This window comes from Amblyomma maculatum, chromosome 3 (genome assembly GCF_055883805.1).
Source record: "Amblyomma maculatum isolate TAMU_Amacu chromosome 3, ASM5588380v1, whole genome shotgun sequence".
NCBI classification, from domain to species: domain Eukaryota; kingdom Metazoa; phylum Arthropoda; class Arachnida; order Ixodida; family Ixodidae; genus Amblyomma; species Amblyomma maculatum.
This window is the reverse complement of record NC_139346.1, coordinates 3,535,095-3,557,273: the sequence shown is the minus strand read 5'-3', so window position 1 is coordinate 3,557,273 and position 22,179 is coordinate 3,535,095. Positions and strand designations below refer to the sequence as shown.

At 48.8% G+C, this 22,179-nt stretch overlaps 1 pseudogene; it reads right to left on the bottom strand.

The window, feature by feature from the left end:
* Nucleotides 1-1,937: 1,937 nt before the first annotated feature.
* On the bottom strand, nt 1,938-18,899 carry LOC146194119 (uncharacterized; annotated as a pseudogene).
* Nucleotides 18,900-22,179: the final 3,280 nt, after the last annotated feature.

Genomic DNA, 22,179 nt, shown 5'->3' with positions numbered 1-22,179 from the left:
AGGAATTGAGCAATTATTTCTCCAATTTTAGTTGCCGACGCCTTTGTGAAGTTACTTTATTTGTACTCAGTTTGCAGAGGTTTTCTTTGCCATTTTTTATGTTTATACAATTTCTATGAACCATAGTGCTCATTTCATTTACTGCTAGTATTTTTCATTGTTCTAATTGTGTTTTTTAACAATGCAGCTGAACAGGCCTGCCGTCCACATCAACCTATTGCGCTGAAGAGGACCGGCGGATGCCTATGTGTGGAACATGCGGCGCAGAGGGCGACAAGAAAAGTCGAGTCAATGACACGAACATTCTCTTGAGTGACCCAGATATCAAAAGGATTGTATCACTGCAATTATCGCACATACCACCTTTACCAGGCAACAAGGCTTGCCTCTCAGCCACTTAGTGTATGCCAAATAACACCCCCAAAGACTATAACACCTTATAATTTGAGGAAAAGGGTGTTCTTTACTTTATAGAAGTTTAGAGATTGGAGGTAGCATGGTGCTGTATTGCATGACTAAGAAATAAAATTTGATGCTTTGTAAATTTTTACAAACTATGCATCTGCAGTCTGTGCAAACACATTTCATGCAAAATTCTCATCAGACATTTATCCATTGCTTACTCGAATCTTAAAGTAAACTTGTCTGTACTCTAGCCTTGATTGCTTGAATGCCAAAAGAAAATTTTGTAGTATGCACTGAGTTGTCTGAGTTGTGATACACAAGATAGGCATCACGTCACTCCAGTTTCTTATCACTGGGCGCTTTGTGCCCATGAAGCTGGTAAATTAAATTCAATTATGGAGCATTTGAATGGTAGATGGGCGACTACTCGCCTGAACGCCATCTAAAATAGTCGACTTAGTCTTTTCCAGTGATGATTATTGTATATTGTGAATCTATGCTATGATGATGCTGCATTCTAGGCACCTAAAGACTTGTTTGTAAAAGAGTACCACGCAAACTTCATCACTATTCCTTCACAAATGCTGTCGGGGATCCCTAGTCGACGCTGGGAGGAGGTGAAAATATTTATTTGGGCACTGGATCTTCAGTAAGGTAGTTCACAAACTGTTAGATTGCCAAACTAGTCTCCCTGGAGCTCAGTATTGTGCTTATCTATGATTGCAAATACTTCACAACTTTATAAATTAAAGCCCCACTCCACATAAAGTTTAAATCTGTAGGAAATACAGTGACAATTTTTCAATTAAACATTTTCTGGTACCTCAAGTATCCCACACATCGTAGCTTATGGTCTTAAGCTTGATTTCTTAACTTAAAAATAATCTATGAAGACGAGCAGGCTTCATGCGTCTTTATACAAGCCCATCAGTTTATTGCCAACCTCTTCTGCATTTCATGTATCATTTAGATAATTAGCTCAATCCTTCAAACATTCTGTTGTTGGCTTTGATAAGCCCAGCAAAGGTTCGCTTGATTGAAGTTCTTACACTGTAGTTCCTCCTCTCGACATTTCTTTGTGCTTGGATTTTCACGAGTGTCGCATATGGCTACGCGAAACAGAGTGGCGTCCGTGTGCTGTGCGATGTCAGTGCATGTTAAAGAACCCCAGGTGGTCGAAATTTCCGGAGTCCTCTACTACGGCGTCTCTCACAGCCTTAGTCGCTTTGGGACGTTAAACCCCACAAACATATCACATGGCTACTGCTGATTGAGATTGGTGTTCATTTGTAAAACAATACTTTGGTGAGTGCAATAATATATTTCCAGTTAATATTGTTAAGGAAGGAACACAATGGTAAACGCTAGTTCACTCTTAGATAGACGCACACCGCACACCACAAAAGTTAGCTAGGCTTGAGCGCCGTCTTCTTCACTACTTCACATCAGCACGTCGTCGTCTCCTCGATATACTGTGCTCCGTAAAGGCTGGTTCACACTGGCGACTCGCGGAGGTCGCGCGGCTCGATTCGTCACGGAGGGGGCGACCTGCGACAATTGTCGATCAACAGGGAGTGTTCACACCGGAATGCGACTCGCTTCACGACAAACCTGCCTCCGAACGAGATTTGAACGAAGAGCCGACTTTCGCGCCTTTACGGCTTCTGCTACCGCGCTCGGGGTAGATCAATTCGGACTCATTTCGGTTAGGAATATGTGAAATTATCAGCAAAGATCAGGATCTTATGGTTATACCCATGTTTAGGACTGGTTCGACAGCCAACGCGCTATAGTTCGACGAAGACAGAAGCGGCGGTGGTGTGTGCGCTGTTAGCGTTCTCGCGAAATAGCAGATCACGAAATCGCCTCATGCCCGAGCGTCAAGCACATGACCAAGGATACGAGTACAAACGTGAATTAGTACGCTTCACTCTCGCAGTGCTCCTTAACATGTGTGCCCAACAACTGCGGGCGCAGTAAGCCGATCGTGCACACGCGCGCATGCACTCTTGAATTTTCCCGCCTTGGAAGGAGGCAGAAGCGCTGCGGATTGGCTCAGTAGCTTTGCGACTTCAAGTCGCGTCGCAAGAAATCGGTCAGCGAGCGACTCCATGACGACTCCCTCAAACGGGTCGCTGGCGACTCGTTCGGGTCGCCCCCTCCGTGACTAATCGCCCCCTCCGTGACGAATCGTGTCGCGCGACCTCCGCGAGTCGCCAGTGTGAACCAGCCTAAAGGCTGGTTCACACTGGCGACTCCGCGACTGGCGGAGTCGCCAGTCGCGGAGTCGCCGCGGACTCCGCGACACTGGCGACACTGGCGACTGGCGACCTCCGCGAGTCGCCAGTGTGAACCAGCCTAAAGGCTGGTTCACACTGGCGACTCGCGGAGGTCGCGCGACACGATTCGTCACGGAGGGGGCGATTAGTCACGGAGGGGGCGACCCGAACGAGTCGCCAGCGACCCGTTTGAGGGAGTCGCCATGGAGTCGCTCGCTGACCAATTTCTTGCGACGCAAAGCTACTGAGCCAATCCGCAGCGCTTCTGCCTCCTTCCAAGGCGGGAAAATTCAAGAGTGCATGCGCGCGTGTGCACGATCGACTTACTGCGCCCGCAGTTGTTGGGCACACATGTTAAGGAGCACTGCGAGAGTGAAGCGTACTAATTCACGTTTGTACTCGTATCCCTGGCCATGTGCTTGATGCTCGGGCATGAGGCGATTTCGTGATCTGCTATTTCGCGAGAACGCTAACAACAGCACACACACCACCGCCGCTTCCGTCTTCGTCGAACTATAGCGCGTTGGCGGTCAAAACAATCCTAAACATGAGAATGACCATAAGATCCGGTTCTTCGCTGGTAATTTCACATATTCATACGCGAAATGAGTCCGAATTGATCTACCCCGAGCGCGGTAGCAGAAGCCGTAAAGGCGCGAAAGCCGGGCCTTCATTCAAATCTCGTTCGGAGAGGGGTTTGTCGTGAAGCGATTCGCATTCCGATGTGAACACTCCCTGTTGATCGACGATTGTCGCCGGTCTCCCCCTTCGTGACGAATCGAGCCGCGCGACCTCCGCGAGTCGCCAGTGTGAACCAGCCTTAACAGTTTTCCCCGCGCCGAAGAAGCACCGTCCCGGTGCGTCCTACACAGGAGAACTCAAATGATATGGTTTTAGACGGGCGACATGCACGAGTTCTGGATGAGGGGCTGTGGAAGGATTCTTGGGCTGTAAAGGGGCGATCTCATAGGTCATATCGGTGACTTGCCGCAAGACGGAGTAGGGGCCCACGTAACGAGGCAAAAGTTTTTCACACATACCGACACGGCGAGCCGGGTGCCAAAGAAGTACGAGGGAACCAGGAGGGTAGTGAACGTCTCGGTGATGAAGGTCGTAACGACGTTTTTGAGAGCGCTCAGACGCTCCAAGACGCTCTCGAGCTATGTGGCGGGCAGCATCAGCGCGGGCGATGGCATCCGAAGCGTAGCTGCAGGAAGAGTCGTCAAGATGCAGCAAGGTGTCGAATGGGAGTAAACGGTCACGGCCGAAGAGTAGGTAAAAGGGAAAGTATCCGGCGGTGTCATGGCGTGATGAGTTATAGGCGAACGTGACGAAAGGTAAGGAGACATCCTAGTCACGATGGTGATCGGACACATACATAGACAGCATGTTGGTCACAGTGCGATTGAGGCGCTCAGTAAGACCATTCGTTTGCGGATGGTAGGCCGTCGTGAACTGGTGACGAGTAGCGCATAAGCGGAGAAGGTCATGAACCACTTGAGAGAGGAAACAGCGGCCACGATCTGTGAGCAGTTGACGTGGAGCGCCTTGAATCAAGATGACATCATGCAGAAGAAAGTCGGCAACGTCGGAGGCGCAGCTGGTAGGGATAGCCCTGGTTACAGCATATCGGGTGGTATAATCAGTCGCCACAGCAATCCACTTGTTTCCAAAAGTCGATGTCGGAAAAGGCCCAAGAAGATTGAGGCCCACACGAGAAAACGGCTCTGTCGGCACTGCAATTGGTTGCAAGGGCCCACTAGGTTGAAGCGAGGGTATTTTACGGCGCTGACACAGCTCACAAGCGGCGACGTAGCGACGGACAGAACGGTAGAGACCAGGCCAGAAAAATCTGCGTCGCACACTGTCATAAGTGCGTGTGACTCCCAAGTGTCCTGCTGTAGGAACGTCGTGAAGTTGGGCGAGGACACTAGAGCGCAGATGAGCCGGAACAACCAGTAAAAGGTCCGCGCCATCTGGACGCATATTGCGTCTGTATAATATCTTGTTATGGAGTACTAACATGCTGGCGGAAGAATCGGGGATGTTGCGCAGCTGGTCAATAATTGGTTGCAGGGCAGGATCACGACGCTATTCGGAGCCGATATTGATAAAGTCCGAGATGGACAAAACATAGTCGTCAGCAGTATGGTCGGACAAATCAGGAGGATCTACGGGATGGCGGGACAAGCAGTCAGCGTCTTGGTGTAAGTGGCCGGACTTGTACACCACAGTAAATTCATACTCTTGTATTCGTATGGCCCAGCGACCTAAGCGGCCAGTGGGGTCCTTAAGTGAGGACAGCCAACACAAAGCATGATGATCAGTCACTACACAGAAGGACCGCCCAAACAAATAAGGGCGGAATTTGGTCAGCGCCCAAACAAGTGCAAGGCATTCCCGCTCTGTGATTGAATAATGGCGCTCAGAGAACGAAAGCAGGCGGCTAGCATAAGCAATAACGCGGGAGGAACCATGCTGGGACTGGGCAAGGATAGCACCAATACCATGTCCGCTAGCGTCAGTGTGCAGTTCGGTAGGTGCAGAAGGATCGAAGTGCGCCAGAACAGGTGGGGTGGCGAGGGCGGAAATAAGTGTCGTGAAGGCATAGGCTTGGTCAGAACCCCATGTGAAAGGTACGTTTTTTTGCAGAAGAGAGGTAAATGGGCGAGCGATGCCTGCGAAGTTTCGAATGAAGCGGCGGAAGTAAGAACAAAGGCCAAGGAAGCTTCGCACGTCACTTGAGCTACGTGGGGTAGGGAAGTCGCGCACGGCTCGAACTTTGTCAGGGTCGGGCTGCACACCATTTTCGTCAACCAAATGATCCAAGACTTTGATTTGGCGCCGGCCGAAGCTGCATTTTTTGGCGTTCAATTGAAGACCGGCGCGGCGGAAAACGTCCAGGACCGTATAAAGGCGACCAAGGTGGGTTGCGAACGTGGAAGAGAAAACGACGACGTCATCTAGGTAGCATAAACATGCTGTCCATTTAAAGCCGGAGGAGTGAATCCATCATGCGCTCGAATGTTGCAGGAGTGTTACAGAGTCCAAATGGCATCACCTTGAATCGATAGAGTCCGTCGGGGGTGAAAAATGCGGTTTTCTCGCGATCCCGTTCGTCGACAGCAATTTGCCAGTAGCCTGAACGCATGTCGATAGAAGAAAAATAGCTGGCACCATGCCAGCAGTCAAGCGCGTCATCAATTCGCGGAAGAGGGTACACATCCTTCTTTGTTATTTGATTAAGGTGGCGATAGTCGACACAAAATCTCCAACTTTGGTCTTTCTTTTTGACCAATACGACAGGAGACGCACAGGGACTGCAGGAAGGCTCAATAATATTTTGCGCCAGCATCTTGTCCACTTCTTTCTGTATAACATGCCGCTCAGTAAGGGAAACACGATAAGGCCGTCTGTGGATGGGGTTGGCGTCACCCGTATTGATTCGATGGGTCACAGCGGATGTTTGGCCCAATGGTCGGTCACCGAAATCAAATATATCGCTGTACGACAGCAAAAGGTCGGAGAGAGCTTTGGCTTGGTCATCTGGCAGATCCGCGGCTATCATGCCTGAAAAAGAGGTTCGAATGAGAAGAAGCCAATATATGCTGCTCCGACAGATACTGAGGGGTTAGAGCCGCAACTTCGCAGTCCGCCAAAGGAAACAGATCAGCGAGTGCGATACCATGGGGTAAAACTTGAGTGGAACGGCTGAAGTTCAGTACGGGAAGATAGGTGCGGTTAGCAGTGACAGTCACGACGGTATGGGGGAGTATGACGTTGTGACGGAGAACAACATCGGTAATTGGGCAAGTGACGTATGTGCCGTCAGGAACTGCGGGGATCGGGGCCAGCGGGACATAAATAGCAGCTTCGGATGGTAGGCGAACAAATTCGGCGGTTCGGAGGCGAGGCTTGACGTCGGTGTTTTCGGAGCAGTAGGGCAGGTCTAAGCGAAGAAGACCAGTTGAACAATCGATCAGGGCAGAATGGGCCGTTAAAAAGTCGATGCCGAGGATCACGTCGTGAGGGCAGCGGTCGATAACAGGGAAGAGGACAGGGGTAGTGCGACCGGAAATACTCACGCGCGCAGGGCACAGTCCCACGACGGCAGCGACGCTTCCATCGGCAACACGAACGGCGGATGAAGCGGCGGGTGTGACAACCTTTTTGAGACGGCGGCGAAAGGATGAGCTGAGGACTGAAATTTGGGCACCAGTGTCAATGAGGGCAGTAACAGGGGCACCATCCACATAGATGTCTAGAAGGTTGCGGCGATGAGCGAGGGTCAGCAGAGGATTTTCGGGCCGGGTCGTCAATGCAGCGTCACCTCCGGGAGCTGCATTGGTTAGTTTTCCGGATGAGAGCCGGATAAGTGGGGAGATGTGGAACGACGAGATTGGGGCGAGCGGGATCTCCGGGTCTGAGGAGACGGCGAGCGGCTGGGCATGCGCGGGGCTGACGAGTTAAAGTCACGAGTGCGCGTATCACGGACATAGGTTGGGTGTGGAACATATTCGGCGCTGCGATCAGAATAGTAGCGAGGTCGAGGTGGCGGAACCCAACGGCTGCGGCAATGGCGGGAAATGTGGCCGACACGTGAGCAGTTGAAGCAGATTGGTGGGTCATCCGAGGTTCGCCATTCGTCCGGGTTGCGGTAGCGGTAGCGATACCGCGTCTGAAACGGCGTGGTAGGAGCCGCAGCAGCTACGACAGGAACATTAGGTTGGAGCGAGGGCTGTGCAGAAGGTTGGCCGGAGTGGCCCACGTTCGCGTTGAGGCCCACATTTGCGAACTCCTGGCGAACGACAGATTGGATTAAGGCTATAGTAGCATCCGCTGATTGAGGAGCGAACGCAACGGGTGTCATAGCCTCTATCTCTCGACGAACAATCCTGCTCAAGTTGGAGGGATGAGATGGCTGCTGTAAGGTTGGACTATCTTCGCACGAGGACGTAGCAGCTGTGTTTGGCAAGCGTTCGAAGCGGTGAGTAATACGGCGGTGTTTTGCTTGTTCAAACTGGTGGCAAACTTGGATTACTGAGTCGATCGTTGGACAATCTTTGCAAAGCAACAGATTATAAACATCGTCTGCAATTCCCTTTAATATGTGGCCCACCTTGTCTATTTCGGACATGGCCCTGTCCACCTTTCGGCATAGTGCTAGAATGTCTTGGATATAAGACAAGTACGATTCCGTCGAAGACTGGGCACGGGATGCGAGGTCTTTTTGTGCGCCAAGTTTGCGTCCGATCGGCTTGCCAAATAGGTCTCGAAGATTCTCCTTGCACATCTCCCATGATGTGATATCGTCTTCATGCGTCTCGAACCAGACGCGCGCCGTACCTGCCAGATAGAAGACTACGTTGGCGAGCATGAGGGTCGCGTCCCAATGGTTGTGCTTGCTGACCCGCTCGTACATGGCGAGCCAGCCTTCTACGTCGATGTGGTCGGTGCCGCAAAAGGTGCCTGGATCGCGAGGCTGCGTCATGACGACGGTGGGAGCTGATGGTGCCGCTGAAGAAGGTGTCGCGTCGGATTGCATAGTGATTGTACCAATCTGGCGGCCACTACGGAGATCCAGGTTTGGCGACTTACGTACTTCCAGCAATCCTCCACCAAATGTTAAGGAAAGAACACAGTGGTAAACGCTAGTCCACTCTTAGACGCACACCGCACACCACAGAACGAAGTTAGCTAGGCTTGAGCGTCGTCTCCTTCACTAGTTCGCATCAGCACGTCGTCGTCGTCTCGATATACTGTGCTCCGTAACAATATGTTATTGTTGTGCAGTAGTGATTCTGCAGGTCTGCACTCACATACAGATGCATGCCTTTATTACCCACCTAGGCAACTTCCTCTACTATGGGCACCCCCCCCCCCCAATTTTGGAAAGGCGTTCAGCCACCCATGCCGCTGCATGAACTAACATGGGTGCCATTCAAGAATATGTAACAGCACTTTGTAACAATACAACCGAGTGCCATGGGAAATGCACATTCTCCTTACCTTCTCTGATGGGGCGACAGAGTGCCTGAGGAAGCAGTTGAAACATCACTCTTGCATAGTACAAAGCATGGGAACTAGAATCTCCCATCCTCTCCTGCTCCGAGCCCTCAATTGCCTTGGGCATAGAGGCTTTGCAGCCCTTTTTATGTTGTTCTTGGCAGAATACAATCATAACTGGCACGTGGAAGCACATCAGAGGAAAAAATCAGTGGGCCTGGGATTCGCTTGTTCAGGAGTTAATAAGCTCTCATCAATGACAAGTGCAATTTCTTGTTGCCGTACTTTTCTTCCTTCTAAAATAAAACTTTAGATATGTAATGAATTATTCGTCTAGTGTATGAATTATTGTTCTTTAGTTTGGCTCACAACTACTAAAACAAACATGGAGGAAATTTATCTCTTAGCCCATACTCGACAAGCTCTCCAGACACATAATGTAGAAAGGATTCAAAATATGTATGTATTTCGAGTTCTGTTGTTATATTGTTTTCCTTCCGGCTTCAGAACTGTGAATAAAGATGCCACCCTGCTGAAAGAAAATAGACATCTAGTGAACCACATAACACAGACAAGTGGCTGGTACCATTTTTTTGCACGGACTATAGGCTGCAGACATTAGAATATACTCTCCCCTCAATTTTAAATAAATTAAAATACATAAATCAGTCCACTAAAGCTGCACTGCATCAGTGTCTTGTAGTTATGTAACCCGATGGTACCTTCCACAGTTGTAAAGTTCTCTCTTATTTTCATTCATGGCCTTTGTTATAATTTCGCACTTAAAGTGTTGTTAAAGTATGCACTATCTGCGGTCATTTTTTTTTCCCGGTGATTCTGTAAATATATCCTGCTAGTTTGTTTTGCTTGCAGAACTGATATTTAGATGCTGTTGTGATATACCTATGTTTTCATTGCATTCTTACATTAGTGATCTGGTTAGCTGCATTTAAAACATAAAAAAATGTATTTGATTCTTGATATGTATGTATATTATTTTATTGTGTGCTGGCCTGCCTTATAACGGCTGCGTGGGTCTCGTCAAGCTGTTTACTCACAGCTTTTAGCCCAGGTAGCCGACCAGAACATTCTGGGAAATAAAATTGGAATTGAATTTGACTAGTAACACGTGTGTCTATGGGGTGACAGGGTGCAGGAGGCAAGTGGGGAAGACAGCCTCTCAATAGGAAAGGGTTCTATACCTTACCGTAGAGAGTGCTGCTGTATTTGTTTTTGATGTAGTTCATATAGTGGGTGGGGCCTTAGGTAGGGCCAGATTAGCAATATGAATTGACTTGTAGGCCCGGCCACTGGAAATTACTGCCCTTATTTCTTTGTTAACGAAGTGATTGAAGAAAAGGTAGTTCACTCCATTCTGAGCTTGGACTCTATGCTTAGTCATGCAACATGGTTAGGTTGTAACCATTTAGGTGCTTAGGTTCTAACCAGTTAGGTAGCAGAAAGTAGTTGTTTTTGTTAATTCATTTTTGGTCCTTCCAGTCTTACTCTCAATATGTTTTATGCTCGAAATACCTATATGCTCTGCTACCATCATCTTCAAGTATGCCTCCTGGCCTTCCATGTTGAACTACACGACTGATATGAATTCTGGTGTTTGTTGAAGATAACATCTTTGGCACTGTGATCCTTGCTAAAAGTAATTACAGGGCCACTTTATGTGTTTGTCATAGCTGTTCAAAGATCAGTACACAGAAGAACAGTGCAACTGTCATGGAGAAAACTGGTTTATCATTCCCTGGTTTGTAATAAAAATATTTCATATATGATGTCTTGAGTGTGTAGGCTCATGAGAAAACAGCACAGTTCCTGCTCATTGCAAGCTGATCGCAGCAATGACGGAGTTGTAGCAGGAAAACACTGCTCAAAAAATTAAACATTGATAGATAATATTCATGTGTCAACCCCAAGTGAAAGCATGAAGTGTGGCTTCAGTGACAGTGGAAACACCATGTTCCAACCAAGGGCTGTGCTGATCATGTTGTCTATATGTAGTAAGTGGTTTTGCCTTTCATATAAGCTGCACGGTAGAGCAACTAATAATGTGTACTTATGCTGTATGGTAAATAGCTGCCATATCTCATGTTCTTTCTTTACCTGATGCTCATTTATAGTTTCACACAACTCGAACAATGCCACGCTTGCTGCTGTTGCCTACATAGCTTCAAAAGATGTAAACTGGAAAAGTGAGAATGGTGCAGAAAGCAATACGTTTCAAGACAACTATGTCGAGCGCAGACAGTCGTGTACAGTATGTCGCTACTATTTAGACATTGATGCAATAGTGCTTTGTTAACACAAGTGTACAAGTTTACTGAAATCAGTTTGTGACACCTTTCAGAGGTAACTTGTTGTCGAGACTGTGTGGCTTATTTAGCGCTTAGCGGGATATTGCAGCGGATTGTGGGGCTGGGTGTAAATGTTGAAAATGCTTTGCTGTAAAGAGAAAAAGCAATCTGATATCAGGTGCAGGAGGCACACGGCAATTACTGCTTGTGCCTTTAAGTATTTACAAGTACGAAAATAGAGTATTAGAAAACTGACAAATGAAAGCGTTGGACATCTAGTATCAAAGAAAAACAAGATTTGAGGGGAAGCCTCACTTCGCAAGCAAACATTTCAACAAGAGGACTTCTCTTCGTCCAGGTGAAGACCGATCATCTCGTTGAAATGTTTGCTTGTAAACAGGCTCGTGCTCAATCCTTGTTTGGTTTTCTTTGATACTGTGTATACATCTTCCCGTCATTCTGGTGAGTGCTTATGCACACTTGCAATACTCTTGTGCACTGCATATGCAGAAAAACGTTCAAGAAGTTGTGGAATTAAGTAAATACTAGCTGCTGTCGAGAAAGCCATCTCCTTTAATAGTGTGTCATCAAACATGAAAAACTAATGAGTGCATTGGCTTGCTCGTACAGCTGATAAAGCTCCTCTTGACATCTGTTTTATGAGACAGCCTTTAGAGTAGCCGCAAATCGTTTCTTGCAATTAATTGTCTGGTGTCCAAGAAAGCACACTCTACGTATATGCAAGGAAGGTTGTGTACATTAGTTTTGTATGACCAATCTGCATTCACTTCCACTTATTCACATGGGTTATTTATACTGTATTTGACGAGGTGATGTGTGGATATATTTGGAAAATCATTCATTTGTTTTATTAATATCTTTTTCTTAATGTGCAATGTTTACTTCACTTTTACTTCAGCATATATCACATATATCCTAGAACTAAACTTGATTGTGGCAAGCTGTATGAAGGGCCATCAGGAACTTGATTTCAAAAGATGAGCTCATCTAAGTTGTATTTTGAGCATGGGTAAGCTGTTGATTTCAATATCTTTTTGAGTTAATTCAACAACCCCTTGATTGTTTAATTAATATAGTAATTAGGCTAATTCTGGATCCGATGTGTGTATGTATATGCATGTATAACTGCATTCACTGCTCCTTTGGTAATTGGGGAGGTGTGATACGCATGCGGGCACTTGACTAAATGAGCGCACGAAGCGGGCTTTGTCCCTGGCAAATTACCGTGTATTTGAGAATACATATAAAAAAAAAAGGTGCCGCGGCTCAACCGATTCACCGCGCGTAGTCGTCACAGACCTGTCGCCGACAAAACGGCGGAAAGTGAGCGCCGCACATAGGCGAACGATCACGCAACAGGCCCAATTCTTGTAACGTGTGCCATCCAAGATCGAGCACAGTGTCGCGCGCTTCGTGGCCTGCGGATCTCGAGACGCCTGCTTGACGCGGCGAAGAATTCAGCCGATCGTAGTAGAAAGCCCCCTTACGTGCGTATGGTGATGACTTTTTTAGCAGAACGAGGCTAAAAATCGCCATGATCAAGCTGTCGCAACTAACAGTTGTTCGTACGTGCGCTGATATCAACATATGTATGCGACGTGAGAAGTCGAGCTGCGTAGTACGTGTTGTTTACTGGTACTTATCTGTAGGTGTAGGAAATGAGGGTGCTCGTTATAATACATGAAGGAAAGAAACCAACAGTCGGCGAGGCCAAGGAAAGCGTTGGGGATGGTACATTTTATGTCTTTTTTTTTTAATGTTGCCTTAGATAATCACAGAAATAATAATGTAATCTGTTTAGGGGAAAGATAATTCAACACAAAGTAGAAGAAAAAACAACGTGCCGATGGTGGGAACCGAACCCATAACCTCCGAATATCGCGTCCGGTGCTCTTCCAACTGAGCTACATCGGCCGCTGTCCCCCCTGCTACTTGCTTGGGTATTTATGTTGTCTGTATACGAACCTTGAGAGTGTTCACCAGCGCCACCCTCAGCCATAGCGGCGGACGTAAAACGTCCTTTGTTACCGCCAGCGTCACGTAGAACGTGATCAAGAGCGAGGGCGGAAGCTGTGCTAGAACCCTCTTACGCTACTTATGGCTTCAAGACTGCCAGAGCCGAGACCCCCGTAAGCTACAAGCAGATCAATTAAGGGGAAATTTGGGTGCTCGTTATAATACATGAAGGAAAGAAGCCAACAGTCGGCGACGCCAAGGAAATCATTGGGGATGGTACTTTTTATGTCTTTTTTTAATGTTGCCTTAGATAATAACAGAAATTATTAATGTAATCTGTTTAGGGGAAAGATAATTAAACACAAAGTAGACGAAAAAACAACGTGCCGATGGTGGGAACCGAACCCATGACCTCCGAATATCGCGTCCGGTGCTCTTCTAACTGAGCTACATCGGTCGCTGTCCCCCCTGCTACTTGCTTGGGTATTTATGTTGTCTGTATACGAACCTTGAGAGTGTTCACCAGCGCCACCCTCAGCCATAGCGGCGGACGTAGAACGTCCTTTGTTACCGCCAGCGTCACGTAGAACGTGATCAAGAGCGAGGGCGAAAGCTGTGCTAGAACCCTCTTACGCTACCTATGGCTTCAAGACTGCCAGAACCGAGACATCCGTAAGCTACAAGCAGATCAATTAAGGGGAAATGAGGGTGCTCGTTATAATACATGAAGGAAAGAAGCCAACAGTCGGTGAGGCCAAGGAAAGCGTTGGGGATGGTACTTTTTATGTCTTTTTTTTAATGTTGCCTTAGATAATCACAGAAATTAGTAATGTAATCTGTTTAGGGGAAAGATAATTAAACACAAAGTAGAAGAAAAACAGCGTGCCAATGGTGGGAACCGAACCCATGACCTCCGAATATCGCGTCCGGTGCTCTTCCAACTGAGCTACATCGGCCGCTATCCCCCCTGCTACTTGCTTGGGTATTTATGTTGTCAGTGTACGAACCTTGAGTGTTCACCAGCGCCACCCTCAGCCATAGCGACGGACGTAGAACGTCCTTTGTTACCGCCAGCGTCACGTAGAACGTGATCAAGAGCGAGGGCGAAAGCTGTGTTAGAACCCTCTTATGCTACCTATGGCTTCAAGAATGCCAGAACCGAGACCCCCGTAAGCTATAAGCAGATCAATTAAGGGGAAATCAGGGTGCTCGTTATAATACATGAAGGAAAGAAGCCAACAGTCCGCGAGGCCAAGGAAAGCGTTGGGGATGGTACTTTTTATGTCTTTTTTTAATGTTGCCTTAGATAATCACAGAAATTAGTAATGTAATCTGTTTAGGGGAAAGATAAATAAACACAAAATAGAAGAAAAAACAACGTGCCGATGGTGGGAACCGAACCCATGACCTCCGAATATCGCGTCCGGTGCTCTTCCAACTGAGCTACATCGGCCGCTGTCCCCCCCTGCTACTTGCTTGGGTATTTATGTTGTCTGTATACGAACCTTGAGAGTGTTCACCAGCGCCACCCTCAGCCATAGCGGCGGACGTAGAACGTCCTTTGTTACCGCCAGCGTCACGTAGAACGTGATCAAGAGCGAGGGCGAAAGCTGTGCTAGAACCCTCTTACGCTACCTATGGCTTCTGTTGCATCCACAGTAAGTAGGCGTAGGCTTGAACAAACGGCTTTATTCACAGTGCTGCATACTGGCAGCTCGAAATAAACTCCCCCCAGTACAGCACATGACAAACGCATATATACACACACAGCAGCCTGACACATGCGCAGAACAGACATGATAGTGATACCATTATATCTTATCACACAGCAGTAAACGCACGTGTCGCACCCCAGATACCGACACAACACTTCCTCCCCTACTAGATCAAAAACGGTCATAGCCCCAACGCTTCGGAGGTCTCCTTTCCCGGTTGCTCGTCTTAACCGAATAGGTTCATTATCAGATGGCAACTGATCCTGTGGGCTGGGTCCAACCTGAGGCGCTGGCTGCAACGAAGGCATTGGAGGAGAGGCGATCTCTGATGCGTGTGGCAGGCACATTTCTTTTGCAGTTGGTTTTTCATCATCAAGAACAGAATGTCGCGAATGATCAGCATGCACAAAACGCACTTTGTTTCCAATGACAACCAAGTACGTAGTGGAGGACTTTACACGCGTAATTTTTCCAGGACGCCAGTTCACCGAATCACCGCGCACGGAACGCACTAGTACCCTGTCCCCAGTAGCAAAGGATCGGGGCTTCGCTCTACGCTTATCTGCAGCCTGTTTCACCCTTTCGCTTTTCTCTGTCATTGCACTTATCAATTTTGGTGTCAACAAGAAAAATCTGGTTCGCAATTTTCTTCTTAAGAACAATTCAGCCGGAGTCTTTCCGGTGAATGTGTGCGGCGTTGCTCTATAACAAAATGGGAAGCTGTCTATTTTGTGCTGCAAGGTTCTCGTAGTTCCCTTTTCTCTGTCCTCCAGCAACTGCTTGAATAGTGCAGTCTTTGTTGTCTGTACAGCCCGCTCCGCCGACCCATTCGACTGTGGGTGGTACGGAGGGGTGCATGTGTGCTTTACTCCATTTGCTTTCAGGAAGTTTTCAAACTCAGCACCACGGAATTGCGGCCCGTTATGAGTTACAACTTCAACAGGTAGACCATGGGTAGCAAACATGGATCTTACAACTTCAACGGTCCTAGCGGCCGTCGTCGTTGTACACACCTTCACTTGCAACCACTTGCTATATGCATCAACTGCTAAAAGGAGCATTTTTCCTTCCTTCTCGGCGAAATCGAGATGAACCCTTTGCCAAGGGTGTTTGCACACTTTCCAGGGAGCCAAGGGTGCTGGTTGTGCTGCAGGTTGAACAGTTTGACAAATGCGGCAAGTTCGTACCGTTTGTTCCAGCGCTTCGTCGATACCTGGCCACCACACCATTGACCTTGCGACCATGTTCATCTTCGTGATTCCAAGGTGCTGCTCGTGCAGCAAGTTTAGTACAACACTGCGCAAACACTCCGGGACGATTACTCTGTTTGTCCAAATAATGCAGCCCGCTTCAATGGAAAGTTCGAAACGTCGAACCCAGAAAGGCTGCAGGTCCGCAGAAACAGATTTTGGCCAACCATGCCATATCATGTCGCGAACCACCGTTAGCAGCCTGTCGCGCGTTGTTTCCCGTTCAATGTCGTTTGCCGTCAAAGGAAGCTCGTTAAGTGTAGAAAAATAAAAAAAAAATGTCTTCAGTCTGCTCTGACGTTTCTGGCAAAGGAAGTCTAGATAAGGCATCGGCATGGCAAATTTTCGTACCTGGTTTGTGCGCTATTTTATAGCTGTAGTTCGCGAGGAACACAAACTAACGGTGCATCCTAGCAGTTGCCACAGCACTGCTGTTTCTTTTCGGGTCGAAAAGTACGGTTAGTGGTTGATGGTCTGTCAACACCTTAAATGTTCTACCATAGAGGTAGTTATGAAACCTTTTCACACCAAAAACAATACTCAATGCTTCTTTTTCGATTTGGCCATAATTGCGTTCTGCAGGTGACAGTGACCGGGATGCAAATGCAATTGGTTTATCTTTTCCATTCACGATGTGCGACAGTACAACACCAAGACCATATTCGGACGCGTCACATGTTAGCTGTATTTCTTTTTTGACATCGTACAACTCCAGAACACGCTCATTAGTAAGCATCTCTTTAGAATTCGTAAAGGCAGTATCACACTGACGCGACCAGTGCCATGCAGTGTCTTTGCGCAACAAGTTATGCAGGGGTTCGAGAACGGTAGCCAGATTAGGCAAAAATTTTGAGTAAAAATTAATTAAGCCCAGAAAGGCCTTTAGCTGGGTCACATTTCCAGGTTTTGGTGCATTCTTTATGGCTGCCACTTTATCAGCTGTGGGATGTAATCCATCTCTGTCAATTTCATGGCCCAGATATCGTATTCGTTTCTGGAACAGCTTACATTTCGCAGTGTTGACCCTTATGCCATGTTCTCTTAGGCGTATGAGTACCTGCTCCAATCGGTCATGGCACTGTTTTTGATCTTTGCCCGCGATGACAATGTCATCTAAGTAGCAGGCTGTGCCAGTCAGTCCGTGTAGAACTTTGTCCATCACAGCTTGAAACACTCCTGGCGCGCAGGCTACGCCGTATGGCAAGCGTCGGAACCGGTACAGGCCGAGGTGTGTATTGACAGTGAGCAGTTCTTGCGCTGGCTCATCTAATTCCAGCTGCAAGTACGCCTTAGACAAATCCAAAACTGAAAACACGGACCCGCCTTGTAACATTCCAAAAATGTCCTCTGGTAGAAGGAGCGGATACTGGTCAACCTCAATTGCCGGATTTACCGTGACTCGGTAATCACCACACAGCCGAAGCTCCTCGCCGTTTTTCTTTGGAACAATCACCAGTGGTGTCGCCCAAGCACTGTGGCGCACCTTATATATGACTCCAGCTTTTTCCAAATTGGCCAATTCCTGCTCGACCCGTTCTCGCAGCGCGTACGGCACTGATCGCGCCTTACAATATACAGGGGACGCGTTCTCCTTAACTACAGTGCTCGCCTTGAACCCTTTTATCGCTCCGTAGCCCTGCTCGAACACTTCGCGATATTTCTCAGTCAATGTCATCAAGGGCATTTCTTTCGTCAGTGACTGCACATGCATCCCTTCATTCCACCGGATTTTGATTTTACTCAGCCAGTTGCGGCCAAACAACGTAGGCATTCTGGCAACTTTCGTCTCTTTAGCAATTACTAGCGGCAAGCGAAAACACTGCTCGTAGTACTTAACTTCCACATCCATTATACCCTTGATATCAACCGGAGTGCCATTGTACGTAACCAGTTTGACGTCTGCTGGCCTGAGCTTAGTGTTTGGAAAGTGCTTCGCACACTCTGCCTCTGACATCACGGAAACCGCTGCTCCTGTGTCTAACTCCATGGTTCATTTTTCCCCCATTTAACCATACACTGACTACCATAGCAGGACTGGCCGCACAGTTGTTGGTGTGGCAAAGGGTAAGAAGTTCACTGTCCGACGATTCCTGCTCTAGCTGATGTACAACTCTAGTTTTACACATTTTAGCAACATGGCCTATCTTTTGACATTTGTAACACACCCTATTCAAGAAAGGACAACTTACAGGTGCGTGCTGCCCACCGCATCGATGACAATTCGATTTAGTCCTTTGAGCCGTAGACTTCGTTTTTTGCTTGTCAGAGGCGTGACAGCTGAACGCCACCCCTTCGGAGACCGGTCTCGCCATCGACGACTTGCTCTGCCAGAGGACATCACTGCCGCTTGAAGAGTGCCCCTCACCGGTTTCAGACATCATTGCCACTGTGTCTCTCGCTGCCATTTCCATGGCCGTAGCGATGCTGCAAACACGGTCCCAGGTGAGTTCGGTGTCGGGCATGGCCAACAGCCGGCAACGTATCGCCTCCGAGTATAGGCCAGCAATCAGGCGGTCCCGCAGGGCTTGTTCCAAGAAGCTGCCGAAGTCGCATGAGGCTGCCGCTTGCTTGAGCTTCACTATGAAATCCGCGATACTTTCTTGAGGTCCTTGCTTCCTTCGATTAAAATCATATCTCTCGCTCACCACGGACCGCTTCGGAGTGTAGTGCTTCTGCAGAGTCGATACGACTTCCTCGTTGATTTGCTGGGTGACTTTGGAAGAAGCAGACTTCGGAGCGTGACATACGCTTTTTCTCCTATGGAGCTGAGGAACAGATGCAGTTTCTTTTCCTCGGCTACTTCATTCCACGTGAAGTACAACTCGAAGCGCTCGATGAAGACGTCCACGTTTCCGCTGTCAGGATCAAACTCCGGTAGCTTGCCGACTGTGGATGCCATCCTCAGTTCGTGTAATCCCATCCTCGTCGCCAGTTTGTTGCATCCACAGTAAGTAGGCGTAGGCTTGAACAAAGGGCTTTATTCACAGTGCTGCATACTGGCAGCTCGAAATAAACTCCCCCAGTACACCACATGACAAACGCATATATACGCACACACAGCAGCCTGACACATGCGCAGAATAGACATGATGGTGATACCATTATATCTTATCACACAACAGTAAATGCACGTGCCGCACCCCAGATACCGACACAACAGCTTCAAGACTGCCAGAACCGAGACCCCCGTAAGCTACAAGCAGATCAATTACGGGGAAATGAGGGTGCTTGCTATAATACATGAAGGAAAGAAGCCAACAGTCGGCGAGGCCAAGGAAAGCGTTGGGGATGGTACTTTTTATGTCTTTTTTTTAATGTTGCCTTAGATAATCACAGGAATTAGTAATGTAATCTGTTTAGGGGAAAGATAATTAAACACAAAGTAGAAGAAAAAAAAACAACGTGCCGATGGTGGGAACCGAACCCATGACCTCCGAATATCGCGTCCGGTGCTCTTCCAACTGAGCTACATCGGCCGCTGTCCCCCCTGCTACTTGCTTGGGTATTTATGTTGTCTGTATACGAACCTTGAGAGTGTTCACCAGCGCCACCCTCAGCCATAGCGGCGGACGTAGAACGTCCTTTTTTACCTCCAGCGTCACGTAGAACGTGATCAAGAGCGAGGGCGAAAGTTGTGCTAGAACCCTCTTACGCTACCTATGGCTTCAAGATTGCCAGAACCGAGACCCCCGTAAGCTACAAGCAGATCAATTAAGGGGAAATGAGGGTGCTCGTTATAATAAATGACGGAAAGAAGCCAACAGTCGGCGAGGCCAAGGAAAGCGGTAGGGATGCTACTTTTTATGTCTTTTTTTTTAATGTTGCCTTAGGTAATCACAGAAATTAGTAATGTAATCTGTTTAGGGTAAAGATAATTAAACAAAAAGTAGAAGAAAAAACAACGTGCCGATGGTGGGAGCCGAACCCATGACCTCCGAAGATCGCATCCGGTGCTCTTCCAACTGAGCTACATCGGCCGCTGTCCCCCCTGCTACTTGCTTGGCTATTTATGCTGTCTATATATTGCCAGGGGGCGCTCGGAGCGAAAGACGTTGAAGTGGCGCTCGGGGAAAAGGACGAAGTGAATCGGCTCCGCACTCGTAGGACTTACCTAAACTTTGGACCGCGTAATTCTACCTGTACCGGCTCTGTTAACATAGCCCCAGTCGCCAACACCGTGACAAATCTGGTGGAGGTCAGGTCTGATGTCCCGTACCCCTACGCTAAGCAGGAGTGCTGGTCATATATTCGAAGAAACGCCAGTTCACCGCACTAGCCGCAGGCAACGAGATCTACCACCTGAGTTTTCCCCCTCGAGCATGACTACCAGTAGCCACGACGTCGTCGCAATGCCTGGCGCGACCCCCACGTACGTGACGTTGCAAAACCCCCGCGTCCCAAAGACCTTTCACGGGGACACCTATGAAGACGTCGACGACTGGTTGCAGCACTACGAAAGGGTAGCTACATTCAACCTCTGGGATGACGCCGCACGGCTTCGAAATGTATATTTCAGCCTCGAGGATGGCGCTCGGACGTGGTTCGAGAACCATGAAGAGCAGCTGTCGTCTTGGAGTGAGTTCAAACGTCATCTTGCAGCAGCTTACGGAAGCTCAGATCGCCGCGAACGGGCCGAATGCGCTCTACACACTCGGATCCAAATGCCTAACGAAACCGTCGCGGCGTATATCGAAGACATGACGCGCCTGTTTAAGCGTGCGGATCCTACGATGTCCGAGGACAAAAAGCTGCGCTACCTCATGCGTGGCGTCAAAGAGCAGCTTTTCGCTGGCCTGGTGCGCAGTCCGCCGAAAACTGTTGCAGAATTCTTTGCGGAAACATCCACTATAGAGAAAGTGCTTCAGCAGCGAGCTTCGGCACGGGATCACACCATCCACGCCGCCTCCGTCTCTGCTGAGTTCCCATCGCATAGCATGGACACATCGGAGCTACGGGAGCTCATACGTTCCGTTGTGCGCGACGAACTCCGACTGATTTATGGCACACCTCAACCAGCTCCTTCCTCCATTGCCAGCGTTGTCCGCGACGAGGGGCAGCAAGCGCTCCGGCCTCCATTTCCAATCAGTGAACCTCGCCCTACTCTTCCTCTTACACCACCAGAGTGTCACCGCCCTACATACTCCCAGGTGCTGCAATACTCTCCGCCCTCGTCGCCGTCCCTGATTCCTCCGAACGTAGCTGGGCCCAAAACAGCAGCCCCCGTGATCCAGTACGTCAGATTCTCGACCGCCTACACGGAAGCAGACGAGTGGCGTACCCCCGACCGTCGGCCGTTATGCTTTCACTGCGGCGAACCGGGTCATGTCTATCGGCGCTGTCCCTACCGTCGACTAGGTCTCGAAGGGTTTTCGGCTGATTCTCCGCGGCCTCGCTACGGCGAACGGCCTCGAGCCGTTGAAGATTTCGTCAATGATCAGCGCCGGATCGTTCCGTCTCGTCTGCGACCATCTAGATCACCGTCACCCAGGTCTCGCCCGTCGCCATCTGCTACGAGTTCCGCATGGGCAGCGCAGGGCCGCTCGGTCAGTCCCCAAAGGGAAAACTGAAACCAGCGACCTTCGGGGGTAGGCTCGCTGGGCATCGCTGCGCGGGAGACCCCCCATTGATGCGGACACGGAAAGACTACGCATCGACATTGGAAAAGTCCGCGGTTACCGATCATGACGCCACCACGACGCACCTGCAACCACGACGAATTGCCGGTGGAACCGACGACGAAACGACGCACCCTCAACGACGACGAATTGCCGGTGGAACAAACGACGCAACCACACACCCGCAACGACGACGAATTGCCGGTGGAACGGACGCTGCAACAACGCACCTGCAACGACGACGAATTGGAGGTGAAGCAAACCGCGTACACCGACGCAGAGCACACAGACTCAGAAGCCTGACATTCGCGAGCAGATTTCATTGGACATACCCGTAGTACTGGATGGTCGCCATGTTCGAGCTCTGTTGGATACTGGCGCTGATTATTCTATTTTGAGCAGCCAGTTTGCCGCAGTTCTCAAGAAGGTTTTGACTCCGTGGGCTGGCACAAACGTTCGCACCGCGGGTGGTCATCTGATTACTCCTCTGGGCATGTGCACGGCCAGAGTTCAAATTCAAGAATCAACATTTGTGGTAAGCTGCCTTGTTCTGCAAAGCTGTTCGCGTGACCTGATTCTGGCGTAGATTTTCTTCGTGAATATGGCGCAATTATTGACCTCCGGAA